This window comes from Nannospalax galili, unplaced genomic scaffold, assembly GCF_000622305.1.
Source record: "Nannospalax galili isolate Female #2095 unplaced genomic scaffold, S.galili_v1.0 scaffold716, whole genome shotgun sequence".
In the NCBI taxonomy this organism is placed as follows: Eukaryota; Metazoa; Chordata; class Mammalia; order Rodentia; family Spalacidae; genus Nannospalax; species Nannospalax galili.
Genome location: NW_008339517.1, coordinates 4,115,819 through 4,130,893, shown reverse-complemented (window position 1 = coordinate 4,130,893; position 15,075 = coordinate 4,115,819). Strand labels below are relative to the sequence as shown.

The 15,075-nt window shown below is 41.0% G+C and overlaps 1 protein-coding gene across 7 annotated transcripts in view; it reads left to right on the top strand.

The window, feature by feature from the left end:
• Nucleotides 1–263: 263 nt before the first annotated feature.
• Nucleotides 264–15,075, top strand: part of Cdh8 (cadherin 8) — a 380,999-nt gene continuing 366,187 nt past the window's right edge. For 5 of the 7 annotated variants that reach the window (XM_017798462.1, XM_008834250.2, XM_008834249.2 and 2 more), the window contains exon 1: nt 591–674. The gene's annotated coding sequence lies outside the window, so the exon portion shown is untranslated. Of the gene's footprint in view, nt 675–15,075 lie in introns of all 7 variants that reach the window. The other 2 variants (XM_008834248.3, XM_029564091.1) reach the window with 2 other exon arrangements.

Sequence of the window (15,075 nt, the reverse complement as noted above, 5' to 3'; positions counted from 1 at the left end):
CTTGGCCCCTCCACCGGCTGCGCGCACAGCACTGAGGGGCGCGTCTTCACCCGGTGACTTCCGCAGCGAAGGCGCGCGGGGCGTGCTCTCAAGAGATGAGCGAAAAGTTGTGAGCACACTTGGTGGGGAGAAAGGGAGCCGAGATGGAGAGCGGGAGAGCGCAGGAGAAAGACAGGGAGGGGGTGGGGTGGGGGACTGCTTACATGAATTTCCAAGTGGTAGACCTGCCTCTGCGCTCTGCCCAATGAGATCCGTCAGGGGAGGCACCCGGCTCACTTTTCCACATCACTTCACAGTTACATTTGGCAGGCAGGAGGGCTCGCATGCCGGCGCGCTCAGCCCAGAATTAGTGGATGGATTTGGAATCTCCCTGCTTCCTCGAAGCTCCGCCGCCGCCGCCGCTGTCACCGCCGCCGACGTTTTGAGCGTAGACGGGAGCATAACCTTACCATCAGCTGCACTTTGGGGCTGCGGACACACAGAGCCCAGCGCGTCCGCTCAGCATCTCAGCACCAAGGCTCCGCAGCTCCGAGAGACATGAAGGAGATCTGGAGGTGCCTGCCCCGTGCGCCGGTGTCTGTTGCCACTCATTGCACTCGGGAGCCCATCTCCAGCCCCTCCAGCCATTTGTGAACCTGGAGGCTTGACCTTTGCCAGCGCGAAGTCCAACCCCCGTAAGTACTATCTTCCTATTCGAGTATGCCTTCAGGCGGGGAAGAGCTATAGAGAAGGTTTCTTTTAGGAATTCCCACGCGCCTCCGGACACCTCGCGCACCTCCTTTCCCCCTGTTGGTGGCTGCCGCGGAACTCTGTCTCCTTTCCTGGAATAGGTGAATGATGGGGATGCCTCGGGGTTTTTGCCTGACGGGTTTGCAAACTGCTCTCAAAGCGGATCCAGTCTGTAGCCTCAGGCTGTGCTCCTCCAGTTTTCCTACCTCTTCTGCCTTGCGTTCACCCGGCGGGTTCGCCGCCTCGCCAGGCAGTCAGGCGCCGCTCCAGCCGCGCGCCTTCACTGCGGGATTCGTGCGGTGAATGGGAAGCATTAGCCCCACCGCCTGCAGAGAGGAGGTTGCGAGCCCCAGGGTGAAAGAAAGCGGAGGGACCGCAGGGGCTCACGCGCTGCTTTATTGCAGGTCCGGGTCTCTTAGGCGTGGGAGGGCCGAGGGCCACTACTCTGCAGCGAAAGAGAAAGCCCGGGCGGGAGGATTTCCCACAAGTGGCTGTTCCACCCCGGGGGGCACCGTGCCCGCAGCCTGCCGCAAACTTGCGGGGCTAAGGAGTCATCCAGCCACTCCATCTTAGCCAAGATGCTGCTCAGCACCTGCGTAGGATCCTCAAACAATCCTGTGGGAGCTCCCGGGCTTGCGCTTAGAGAGGGCCCCTGGGCACCGGACACCCCCTCTCAGCGCCCACAGAGCCCGCAGATAAGCTACCGCGGGTTCAGCCTCATCCAGTCCTGAGGGTCTGGCCGCTCCCGTCTCTGGACGAGAGTCCTGCCTATGTTCTGCCAGCGCGTAACAGGTTCAGAAGGGACCTACCACGGCTTCCCTGGCTCCAGCTAAGTCTGGGAGATGGTTAAAACGTGCGGCCGCCTTTGCTGATACCAACAGGTATTCAACATTTCCTCTGCTTCTCCCTCCCCAAGACCGAAGCCCCCACCCCACCCCCAACCCAATCTGGTAGAAATCTCAAAGTTTTGTCGTAGCGGACCCTTCCCTGAAGGCACAGAGCCCGAAGCACATCAATGACTAGCCTGTTAGCCTCCATGAGAGGATATGGAAGCTGTTGGCTTGGGTTGATAAATGTAAAAAATCAAACAACATTAATTGTTTATTGTTGCAAACGCACATTAGTTCGTAATGGAAAATCAGGCTGGCAGCTGCTCTCTTCAGCTCCAATTGTAGGGCAGAGCTTATAACCAAGCAAGCGAGAGGGAGAAGAGGCCCTTTCAACTTTGCCACCCTCTCCTGAAGATTGCAGAGTTTCCTCTTTAGGGGGCACGATCCAGCAGTCCCTTAGTGCGAGGAGCTGCTAATCAGATCAGCCGCTCTTTTCTTTCACCAGCCTTCATGGGTTTTGTGGGAAAGAGCAGACGCGGGAGACTCTGCCAAAGCAGTGCCCTCTTCCTTAGGAGACCATCGCCGAGAGGGAAACTGGGGTTGGCAGGGACCGTTTTATAGCTCCTGTTCTCTTTATAACACTCTTGACAGCCATCTCCATGCTTAAAAGCCCTCCCCGGGCTGGCACCTCCAGCTTCATTATAGGAGCATTTCAACTGGAAAACTATATGCGAGAAAGATTTTTATGAAAGATTCGAGTGTGGGATTTTCCATCCATTCAGCCTCGCTGTTGTACCTCACTGCATGCAAAATGAGCCCTGTCGTTCCTGCTAAACAGCGCTGAAATTTCGCCCTGACTGTTGCTTTTCATCAGCTGTGTCCGGTTTTGCAGAGATTTGCTCTCTTTCTTCTCTCTCTCTCTCTTTACCATATGGTAGGTACTATTTCCAAATTCATGTATTCTCTCTCTCTTCTCTCTCTCTCTCTCTCTCTCTCTCTCTCTCTCTCTCTCTCTCTCTCTCTCTCTCTCTCTTTCTGAGATATTGAGATTCTTGTACTAAGAAACCTTACACTATTGAAGGAGGTTTTGTAAGTGTTTTTTTTTCTCATCAAAGATAGTGCCCCATAATCATTTCCACATATGTCTACCCACTTCCCTCTGTATTTGAAATTCTAGAACTGTACCCCTTATTAAATAATAGAATGGATAGCAACAGTCTGTAAGTCTACTTTAGCAGATTGGAAACCCCTTGTCACACAGTCGTTTTACGCTGGAGGAGCTGGATGGGATTTGAAATCAACTGTGATATATACGTTTTGCTTTTGTTCTTGCCCCAGAAGAGGGTAAGGAGTTGAGGAAAATCCCTCCTGAAATCAGAGAAGAGTGTTTCTGCCACCTCCCGGATGGCTTCATTCAGGAAGGCTCCAGGCAGTTCCTGCTCTTACTCTGCCCAACACACCACCCAAGAGAGCATGAAGACAAGCACTGACCATGACACACAGCCGCTATTTTAGAGGCACTGGCTAAGGATCTCTGAGACCTGTGCTGTAATTCTGTCATTCAAACCTTTTAATTCCCCTTTGCAAATTGGTTCTTACATTTTTAATGATTATTGCTATTAAAAACCAGTGCTTTGCTTTATTGTTTATAGTTTCCTGAAGCCCTGCAGACTCCAGATGGGTAAATCTCTGCACTCAGACCTATAGCACTTCTTGACAGTATTCTGTTTCTTGAGTTCTTGGTGCTGTATGTATTTAGCCAAAGAGTAGACAATTTTAGGGTAACTTCTACCTGCCTTGGCATATACATGTCAACTCTGAAAGAAAAGATGTCTTTTCCCTTGACTGGAGTATTTTATGACACAGTGGTCAAAACAGCATTCATCTATTGCAAGTTCTCAGTTTAGCATTGAATATAGTATCTACATGTGGACAGTGGTAACATAAACTATGTCAAAACTCCAAACAGACCAATGCCCAATCAAACCTGCTCAGCAGGATGGGGAAACCCCTTCAAAAGGCTTAAAGACTGATCTATAAATATACTCATCACAGAACATTTCCCAGAGACTATGCAGAGAGTTAAGGTCTGGTGGCCTGGAGGACCAGATGGTTGGAGCAAAGCAAGGAAAGTCTGAAGGAGGATGGAGTGGTTCTGTTCAAGAAACTGTACCTGGGTTTTACTATCCAGGTTGCTTTCCTTGTTTATTGGTAGGAGAAAAATATTACACATATATTGAAAAGTTAGAGTCTACTCTTCAACTACTGAGAAAACATTATCAAAAGAAGTAAATGAAGGTTTCAAAGAAAAACATTATGTTTATTGTTTTTACTCAAGGATATCATACCTCCTGGCTTTTTCAACCTGAATTTGAGCAAAATATTCCTGTAAAACCACAAGCTTTACAAGGGTTAAATTGATGGTCAGTCTCTACTTCCAGCCACTTTGCTGGTCATCAGCAAAGTTGTGTGCTTGACAAATGAAGACAAACAAAATCAGGGTGGACTTTTGACTATAGGTGCAGTTTAAAGTCCCAAAGGGTTTTTTTTGTTTGTTTGTTTGTTTTGTTTTGTTTTTTGAAACATTGTGCTCAAAGATGCTGATAAGTATTTCTATACTTTATACTTATTACAAAGTTATTCAGAGAAGCAAAGAAAAACATTAGCATTTTCTTTTTGCAGTTTGTGTTCAGCGCTGTCGATATTCACAGAGGAAATGGGAGTGACTGCTTGTTAATTCAAGGAAAAGCTCCTAACTTTGAAGAATTACCTTTCTACTTCAGGGTATAGCAAGAAATCAAGGCAAATTCACTCTGCTTTCTCTTATACACCCAAATACACACACAGCACATACCATCTAACTTCTCAAAATGTGCCTAGATAATTAATGCATGGATTTTGCTCAAGTACAAGAATTTTATCATGTTTCTTTTTCCATTTCATCTGCCGTAAAGTGTCTGATTTACCCTCCCAGTTATTCAGATTTGTAGCATAATCAGTCTTCTAAGAAATACTGTCTGTCGGGATTTATGACACTGTGGGGATTTCTCCCTAGAATCCCATAAATGTATAATTATGCACTGGAACAATTCTTTCTTCTTGATGGGCAAAGGCCATTAGCTGATGTAGTGAGGCTTAATTAAACAAGGGGCTATTCGTCCTGTCTCTTTTCACTCTCCCAGAAGTTGAGATGTACAATCTACTTGTGCTGAACTATTGGTTCCTGTCTCTGGAACCCGCTTCAGATGTAACCATGAGCAGAAAATTAGTTGAACCTGGCAACTTCAAAAGGTCAGAAAAGAAATAAGTTCAAGGGATGCCATTTAGCGTCTTCTCCCATATGTTGCTGCTAACTAAATCTCCATCACCACTTCACAGAGTAGTGCTGGGGCTCATACTATTTCCCACTCTATCACACCCAAGCTTTTATTTCCTGAGTTTTAAATGTCATATACTAGTCCCTATCATAAATATCACTCACCTTTGTGCCTTTAAATGTCTTTTTAAAAGTTCTACTTGTAGGTAGAAAGGTATAGATGTGGTTTTATGTATCTTTTGGAAAAGTATCATGAGAAAAAAAAACAATATTTGTATTTATAAACTTCAGAGGCTTTCCTTTCCTGCCCCCATTACTAAAGAAAATTTTAAATCCTGGAAGATGGTTGGTTCAGGGCCAAGAACAGAATTAGTGCCTAGTAAACATTTACTTAATGCATTAATAAATTAGCAAAGACTCTGCTCCCTACTTTTCCTAAGCTATTTTCATTAAAAGAGAGGGAGGGAATACAATCACACATAAACTAAATTATTGGGATTTATCTACCACAGTTGTATCTACAGAAATTTCATATATCCTCTGTTTATTTTAAATGCATTTTTTTCATAGAAATCAATTTACCAATGTTCCACAGAGTATGGCTTTTCTCCGTTCACAGTAATTTTAAACGGCATGGGACTATAACAAAATATGACACAATTCAGCTTTGCAAAACAGTAAATACATCTAGGATTAGACATATCACAGAATGTTATCAAACTGTATATGATACATAGTTATATCCTATTGGGGGACATAGTCTTATTATCCAATCATGGTATGGACAATTCAGGGTCTGTACCTTTTCCTCTGTGGGAATGTACAAATATAACAGAGAACAGAATTACCCCTCTTAGTCCTTGATTCTATTCATTTTTCTGTCTGTCTGTTTCTCTCTGTTTGTCTTTCTCACATTATTATTGCATTTGTATAAAATAGCCCATTTTAATATTATATGAATTATGGTTTTAAAGTCTTAGAAGACAATTTTATAATTCTCAATCTTGATTTCAATCTGTGGGGTACCTGACCCTCACATATACACAAAAGGAAGAAATAGGCCATGAGAAGTTCCTTTTGTGGATGTGTTTATTACTATTTTAGACATGTGGAAAGATTAAGCAAGCTGAATATATTCAAAAGAATTTTTAAATCAAGTATCTTTAATTGTTTTATGTACAGCACCGAATAAAATGTATATATACTATTAGCATTCAGAATAACGCTTATCACGTCTTATTTATTTATAGGTAGATTAATGCATACTAAGATTATTTGATTCCTTATGTGACACAGTAACAGAAAATAAGTAGAGTGATATAACTATCATAAGGAGATAATTCCATTTTTACATAGGCAATCTCATTTCTAAAACTTGTCATAAAATTTACAAAGACACAATCCATCCTCATTCATCTATTGCTGTCAGAACTTGACAAATAGAATTTAACATTGTGTACAACTACTCTCATCTCCAAAAATGAAAAAAAAAGGATCATACTCATTGGGTTAAAATAGTAAAATATACTTGTCTTGTTCATGCCTTTCAGTTTCTTTAAAATATTACAGCTGAAGACAGTACATTTATTTTTGAACCTCTGTAAGCTGTTCAACTAATCTTCATGCGCTGCATATTTGGGGTGATAACCCAATAATTAGTTTTGTCATATGATTATTTGCTATCTGTGTTTACCTACCGATCCATCATCTGTGACTGTAGTTTTTGGGAACAGTGTCAGTGAGTGGTTTTTAAACAATAAAGTCTTTGAAACATGGTAAAAAATGACAGTAAGGTGCACTTGTAAGGGGGGTTGCTACTCAGTGTAATCTAATTGGCAGAATCTTGACTTACGATTCGGGACACTGGGCTGAATTTCAATTTTAGTATAACACAATATAGCCTTGAGCTGCAGCATACCTAATTTTAACCATTTCTTCCTTTCATAAGTGAGAAAAGATAGTTCATAATTTCTAACTATCTTCAGTAGAACTAAAATTCCTTAAGTATATTAGAAAAGTGTTGTTAAATATTGTTGGAGAAAAACAACCTGAGCCCAACCTCTAATTAGCGTAGTGTTTTCTGAGCTTCTTTGTAAGCAGAGAAAATATGCTTCCGCAGTCTTGTCTTGGTTTCAGTAGGAATTCCCTACTGCACCATCCACAGAAGAAAAGAGGTGTTTTGAAAGTGATGGGATTTCTCTTTTGGAAGGGAAACCTCAGGTCATGCTTTTAAATTAGAGGTTACAGTATGATTGAACATGAGTATCCTGAATGTGTTGCATGCTACACTTGCATTTTACTTTCTCAGCAGACAATAGGGATGGAAAGAAGAAGACCTTTGGTCTATAGAAAGAGAAAAACAAAGTGATCCAAAGTATAACAGTGCAGGCTTCAAAAACCTAAAAAACTATCTGAAGTCATTGCTTGATCATATATTAATAGTGGGTAGGCAGAACCAATTATAAAATGTTCTGTCATTTGCAACATCTAGGCTCATGTCATTTAAAAACAAGAATGAGAAAAGGTTATTTCATGACATAAAGATTGGAATTTTCCTTACTGGTGTAGATAGCAACTAGAATAGAGAAAGTTGGAAAAGCCGGTCTTTGTTAACCACTTAAAACTGTACCAACCATAATTGCTACACTGATGCAGAATTACACATACCTTCTTAATTTTCCCTTTAGTTTTTCAAGGTAGGTAATATGATATTCAGAGTATCCATTCCTTGTCTGCTACACTGTGATGAGCTTGTTTTTGTCATTCATCTTATGAATGGCAGAACTATGAGTCAGACTACTTTGATTGATTCTCCTGGAAGTCCCATAGCACTACTACCTAGCACTCAGAGTAGGAACTATTCTGATTGGCCACAGTGATTTAAAATGATAACAGCATTTGTTCGCACACATTTGTTCTTCACATAGCAGCAAAAGAAGGAACAATTGCAGATTATATTGGGGAAATAAATATCTGTGTCTACACAGATACCTCTTTAAGGACAATTTAAATACAACTGTACCTTTAGAAATCCCAGTAGAATAGATTCAATCTCAATATTCTTCAAAATATTTTATTTATTATTTTTATTTTATATGTATGGGTGTATTGCCTGCATGTATGTGAGTGCACCCCTGTCGTGCAATGCTGCGGAGGTCAGAAGAGGGCTTCAGATTCCCCTGGAAATTGTTTTAAGGACAGTTTGTAGCCGCCATGTGGGTGCTAGGAATCAAACCCAGGTCCTCTGCAAGACCAGTCAGTGCTCTTAACCGCTGAGCCATCTCTCCAGCCCCATCATTCTCAATATTCTAACTACAGTTATAATGTGGAAAAAGTTCTAGAAATACAGGTCTGGCTCAAAAACACTAGAAAAGTGGATTCATCTGAATTTCTTATTGTCACTACCTTAGTTAGCCTATTCTGAGATGACTATAACGAATAGAAAAGCTTCTATGTGAACTGTAAATTTCCATCTATTTTGCAAAACAAGGCATTTATTTATTTATTTTAAGGCAAGCAGCAATTATAGAACTTAGTGAAGACAAAAGCTTTGGGAGGAAAAGCACAGCCCGTTGATAACGGGATAATAGGAAATTGTCAAACAATTTTCTAGAGATCTGAAAAAGGAGGCAACATACTTTTGGACAGACTGACATGTCAATTTATTTCTCCCTTATATGTCATCTGATGCTGAGGAAAGCAGTTCAGTGTAGGGATAAACAAATAAAGAGACAAATTGTTTGTGTACAGAAAGTAGTATAGAATATTATAGATTCTATTTTACAACAGTAATTTGGTCAGGAATTCTGAATGCTCTTGGAAAAGTGAATATGTTCTGTTATTTATTTTTGAATGCCTGCAAGTGTCATTCCTTTTCAAAATTCAAAAACTGCTTAGACCTGTTCTGCCTCAGTCACCAAGGGATATCTGAATTGTGCTGGACCACACACTGAATCACGGTCCCTGTGATCCTGAAATATCGCTTTGAATTCAGTGTGCATTTACCTGTTTTGAAGCAGGCTGCTAATGGCTCTAAATTCAAGGTCAGAAACATTTTTAATACAAAGTCTCTGGTCCTGTGTGTCATTTTTGCTTCCATGAAATATTGTGGCCACAAAGCCCAGTGGATAATAAAAGCATAATTTCCTGTCAACCACAATCTGCTGGATTGAATTCTGAAGGTTCTATAAGACACTAGTTTTTATTTTAAACTTCAGTATTAGCAGATGACTCTTTATTTGGAAATTTAACTCACATTGTTTATTTTGTTTATGCCTTTACATATTGGCAATATATATGTGAACTGAGCAAGTTTATCTTTGAAAAATAAAACATTGTGAACTTCATCTGTAACTAGAACTGTTTCTAAAATGTGAGTATGAATTACAGTCAGATTGCAAGGTTTTATCCCAAAGAAGATACCTTCTGAGAAAATTCTAAAAACGTTCTAACATGAAAATTCCAGAAAGACTAAATCTCTTCATATCACTATTTGGGTGAAATCAATGCAGCCATATTATACTGAATTGGGTTGCTTGGCTGGGCACACTCTAGATGGAAAATATAAAACTAAATTGATTTTTTTACTCAAACTTTATAATCTTGCTTTTTTTTTCCCTCCTTGCAAGAGAGTTAGGTAGTTTGTGTATGTATGCAGATATTGTTCATGATGCTTAGTTCCTATAATAGTCACCTAACATTTGGTTTTATCTCAGGAATTCCTGTAAGACTATTTTCTGATCTAAAGACAATAGTAGTTTCTCTCATCACAAGAGTGTGAGCAGATAGAATCCCATGTCCCTCAAAGTGAATGTCCAATGCATGGATGTGCATGTGTGAACACTACTGAGCTGGGCAGTTTCCCCAGTACCACACTCATGTAACAAATAGGTGGGAAGGTGGGAATGGAGAAGCATACCACACCATCATCCAAAATCCCATTTATCTACTCTGTTATTTCCCAAAGTTTGGCATCAGTGGCATTCCTGTATGTGAGAGATGGCAAACTGATGTGCATGGCAGTAAATGACCATAAAGAGGAAGCAACTCTCATAACATCACTGGATCTTTTGCAAGTCTCAGGAAGTATGAGCTGGTCTTGGTTTCAAATGCCTTTCATCTCAGTAAAGTCTTCACATCCACAGCTTCCACATTACAGAAAAGATTATTGGAAATGCAGAATCTTGGGCCTCATGGGAGGTTGCCTGAATGATAATCTATATTTTACCAAGATGTCCAGATGATTTTTTTATGCAGATTAATGTTTGAGCCAATCCTATGTGAGGCAGTTCTAGAACTGACTCTTTGCTGGACTTAACAAAGCTGATACTTAAAATTTCAGTAACTTCCAAAGTTGATTTGTGGCAGTTTTGGTAGGGTGAAATTGGTCAGAATGGCTATCCGAAAACAGTCCAAGTCAGAGACACTTTTGTTTTCTTTGGAGAGGCACTTGTTAAATTTTTACTAGCCTGCTTCTCACTATTGTGGTCTTTCCTTTAATTAAGGAGAAAGATGACCTCAGGCTTGGGCGATAAGTAGTTTACTGAAACCAAACCTTAAAAAATCAGTCTCTTTGTTATTCTTGCTTATGTTTTTCATGGAATTGAAAATTATAAGAGAATAATAGTATCAGAGGATTATTTTGAGGAACAAGGGTGTGTGTAGGTGTAGACATTTATTATTTGTCATTATCTGAGAATTTTCTAAATGTTGACTAAAAATTCCACTTTTCGGTTACATTCCCTTATGGCAAATAATACTAGATTTCAATCCCTAATGAATCAAACATTTATCCTGTTTCACGAAAATATGCTAATACAGGTAATTCAAGAATTCGAGGTTTCATTTGAGTGCTTAAGTCCCTAGAAGTTTTATTGTGGGAATGAGTAATGCAGATGAAGAGGGATGCCCACTGACTTGGGTTAATTTTCTCCAGAGCTCTGCTGGGGACTCCAGGGCATCACACATCCCTTCCCTCTGAGAATTGAGAAGTTGCACACTCTATGAGATGGCATATGTATTTTTTCACAAACCCCTTGCATAAATCAGATGCAACATCTCCACAGAGCCAGCAGAGTAGATGACAACTTATTTTCTGAACTCTGTAGACAACATGACCAATGGGAATTTGATGGATAGCACCTATGAACTAGGTGATCCTGAAAGTAGTGTTTGGAAAATGACTTCAGATGGTGAATCCTTCAGAGATCCTTGTTTTGTTTTGGGTGTCTTGCTCTTACTGGTTAACTCAAATGCCCTATCACACCAACCTTCTCCTCTTAACAATTATTAATCTATAACACCTCTTCCAAGAAGCCTTCTTTAAAGTTGCTAGATGAACAGTGTGTTATCAGCCTAAGCCGTCTTGAAATTATCTTTCTCACAAAATAGTAATGGTATGGTTCATTGTCTCCACCAGTCTTTGCTTCTTGGGAAGGCAGAGTTTCTTCCTATTTGCTTTTCTGTCTTCAGTGCATGACAGGTATATAAGTGAACTGAATATTTATATTAGAGGAGGAGCTTTTTTAAGAAAGAGGATTACATAATTATGCCGCCCAGGTTCAAGTACTGTTTCTGTCCTCACTGGAGGGCTTTCTTGGTGAGGTAATATAGCAACCTCTCTAACCTCAATTTTGTACATAATACAAGGCTTCATAAACTTTAAGATATTATGGTGATGGACACTACTCGAAACTATATACATATTCCTTTATGGATATATTTATTCTATTAATAATGCTATGGCAATATATAAATTCTTTCCAAGTCTATAATGGTCACCTGATTCTGGCAGGCTCAGGCATTGGTCTCTGTTATGACACATCCCCAACCTGTGTGTACTGGGAGGTTTCTGGCAGGAAATACCTAGCATGGATTTTAATTGGGACTAAATTTTCTTTTTTCTGAATTATTAACCAGATTACTTGCAGCGTGTGTGGCATGACTAAAAATACCTGTGCATGTCAGCTCATAACTACTTTGGCCCCTGAAATAAACCTTTCAGGTCCAAATTATTATCGCTGTTGATTTTTCTTGTTGTTATTCTTAATACACAATTACAGCATTGATTAGAGTAAAATCTAGAGTTCAAGTCCCAAACAAATCAATGCTAGAAGTCACCCTCACGACCTGCTGCTGCATCTGTGGAATTCAGACCATGGGGAGAAGCACATACTTCTGAGTATTCATGTTCAGCTTGTCATGGACCAGAGCATGTTGGGAGAAAACAAGTTATTTGTGGACTGGAGACCAGAGACTCCCAGCAGCCACAGATTGACCCTCCTATTTAACCAGGAGGAGGGAAACTGACATTGTATATTCATCCCCCACCCCGGAACCTGTCACTAATGACAGAGGCAGAACTGATAGTGCCAGTGCATGTCATGAAAAAAGAGAATACATTGTCATAATAGCACTTGAGAGGAGTTTAGGCTGAGGTGCTGTGAGTTGAGAAAGCATCTTATTTGTGAAAAATGGTTCAGTACTTCTGCCCTCATCAGCATCACCTCCATCCCTTGTTCACCCTGTATTACCAGCATCACTCCCAACCCTGCCCATCCTGCCCTCATCAGCATCACCTCCATCCCTTGTTTACCCTGTATTACCAGCATCACTCCCAACCCTGCCCATCCTGCCCTCATCAACATCACTCCTATCCTCCTCCCAACTTCTGCTCACCAACATCAGCTGCATCTCTTTTCCATTCTGCCCTCATCAGCATCATCTCTATCTTCTTACCATCTGCCCTTTGAAGAATCACCTGTATCTTCTCATCATCCTGCCTTTCCCAACATCACCTCCATCTTGCTTTCCCCAGGATCACCTCCATCCTGTCTTTCTCCAAATCTCCTATAACCTGCTCTCACCAGCATCACCTCCATCCTCACCAACATCATCTCCATTTTTACTAGCATCACCTCTATCCTCACCAGTATCATTTTGATCCTACCATTATCTTGCCTTTGTAAGAATGACTTCCATCCTCCATCTAGCTGTTCCCCAGCAACTTAGTCTCCATCCTGTATCCATCCTATACTTACCAACATTACCTTTGCCCTCCTTCTATCCTGTCCTCACCAGCATAACCTTCATGCCTATCCATCCTGTCCTCAGTAGCATCACCTCTGACCTTACCATTCTCACCTCTACCCTTCCTCCATCCTGACCTTACAGCATTACATTCATCCTACCACTGTCATATTACCCTCGTAGTGTGGCTCAAATAACTATATATAGTACAGTTTGGTGAGAGCTTGTATGTTTTGGCTGCTTTTCATGTAACTTAGTTCTGAATAATACACTCCACCGTTTTAAAAGTAAGGAATTATCATTATTGCCATTTTTCAGATAAGAAAACTGAAGGTCAAACAAGTTCAGGGTTTTATTTACAATAGCGTGGTAACAAGTTGGATAATCTGGAATTGAATCCCAGGTCTATCTGCCTCTAGAACATGCTGTCCTGTGTACCCTAATATTCCTTTAGCATCACTTCCCACCTCATGTCTAGGATAAATCATGACATGGCAGGATCATGTTGGAAATGCCTTTTTTTTTTTTTTTTTGGTTTTTTTGAGACAGGGTTTCCTTGTAGCCCCAACGGTCCTGGAACTCACTATGTAGACCAGGCTGGCCTCGAACTCACAAAGATGTACCTCCCAAGTGCTGGGATTAAAGGTATGCGCCACCATGCCCAGCTGGAAATGCCTTTAAAGTAACTAAAAACTAAAAAATCAAAGTACAAAGTTCAGGAATTCTTTAATAGAGAACTTTGGATTGTGTTGTTTCATTTTTGAAGGCTGCCATGGTCTATAATGAAAGATCTTAAGGGGAATGTGTCTTATCTAAAGCAAGACCCCACTTTTCTAGTTGTGCTGCAGTTTAGGGAAAGGAGAACATGTGCTTCTTCTGAGTTGGTTCCCTATTGAAAGCTGTTCTCTTCCATGTCTCCAATAGTGGTTGCTTGCAGAGCCCCCCTGTGTACTCAATAGGATGGAGCCCTTTTCAGGTGTGGAGTCCCTCAGTGACTGAGCTGAGTCCGGGCAGAGAGGGACAAGCAGGACCATGTCCCAGCCATCCAGGTAGTTCAGATACTCCTGTGTTTGCAACAATCTATGTTGCCCCTTGCAGCTGGCTCCACTAAGGCTGCTGGCCAGCCCCTTATGTTAATCACTTCCTTGCATTCTCATTCTGAGCCAGAATGGAACCAGAGACCTAGAGGTGAAAGGTTCCCTAGGCTTATTATAAATTCATGAGCCAAACCATACTGGATGGTGTTCCCAGGAATTATTTTCCCACTTAATCTATTTTAGCCAGGCTTTTTCTCTGGGATCTGCAGTGAACATCATTTCTTTAAAAATAATTTTGTTTTTGAGATGGAAGAAACACGTTTTGCTACGCTGAAGGTAAGCAAAAATGTATTTGACACCTCAGGTAATAAGGAATTTTTTTTGCCTACCTGGTTCTGAATTCTTTCAATTGAAAATTGTATTTTTACCTTATTTTACTCCCAAGAGAGCTTTTCATCATTTAAATCTCCCATTCAACTTTGTATGTGGAGCGCTTGGGTGCAGGTCCTGTGGAGGCCAGAAGGCAGTGTTGGCACCCCTGCAGCAGGAGTAACAGGCCCTCCTGTTTGCCTCCTGATGTGGGTACTGGGAGCTGAACCTTGAGACCTCTCGAAGAGCAGCAAGTGCTTTTCACTTCTAGCTTTCCAGCCCCAGGTTTCATTTTGCTTTAAAAAAAATCTACTTATTGAAGAACACTTTCATCAGAATTCAGTACAATGCATTTTTAAAGAGGCTTATAAAAAAGAAAGAAGAAAGAAAAGGAATAAAGGAATAAAAGTTTGTAAAATCTGCAAACAATCCAAAAAAAAAAAAAAAAAAAGAATGTGAGAGGGATGAAGTGGTGTAAAAGGCAAGTCAAGAGAAGTGGAGGAAAGAAGCAGGATGGAGAATTTCTATTGCTTAAAGCAGCGCTTGATAAGTAAATAGCTGTGGGATGAAAGCTAAAACCTAAATGATGCTTAAATGTAAAAGAGCTTGTTAACCTGTTCGTGGTGGTTCTCCAGGTCCACTTTCTTAACACAAGAGTTTGGGAAGTGTCCATATCCTTCGCATTCAGTGCATTTGCAAAGCCGGTTTCTGTGGACCCTTATCTTTTTTTTTTTTTTTTCTGTTTTTGCAGGAAATTTCAATGAAA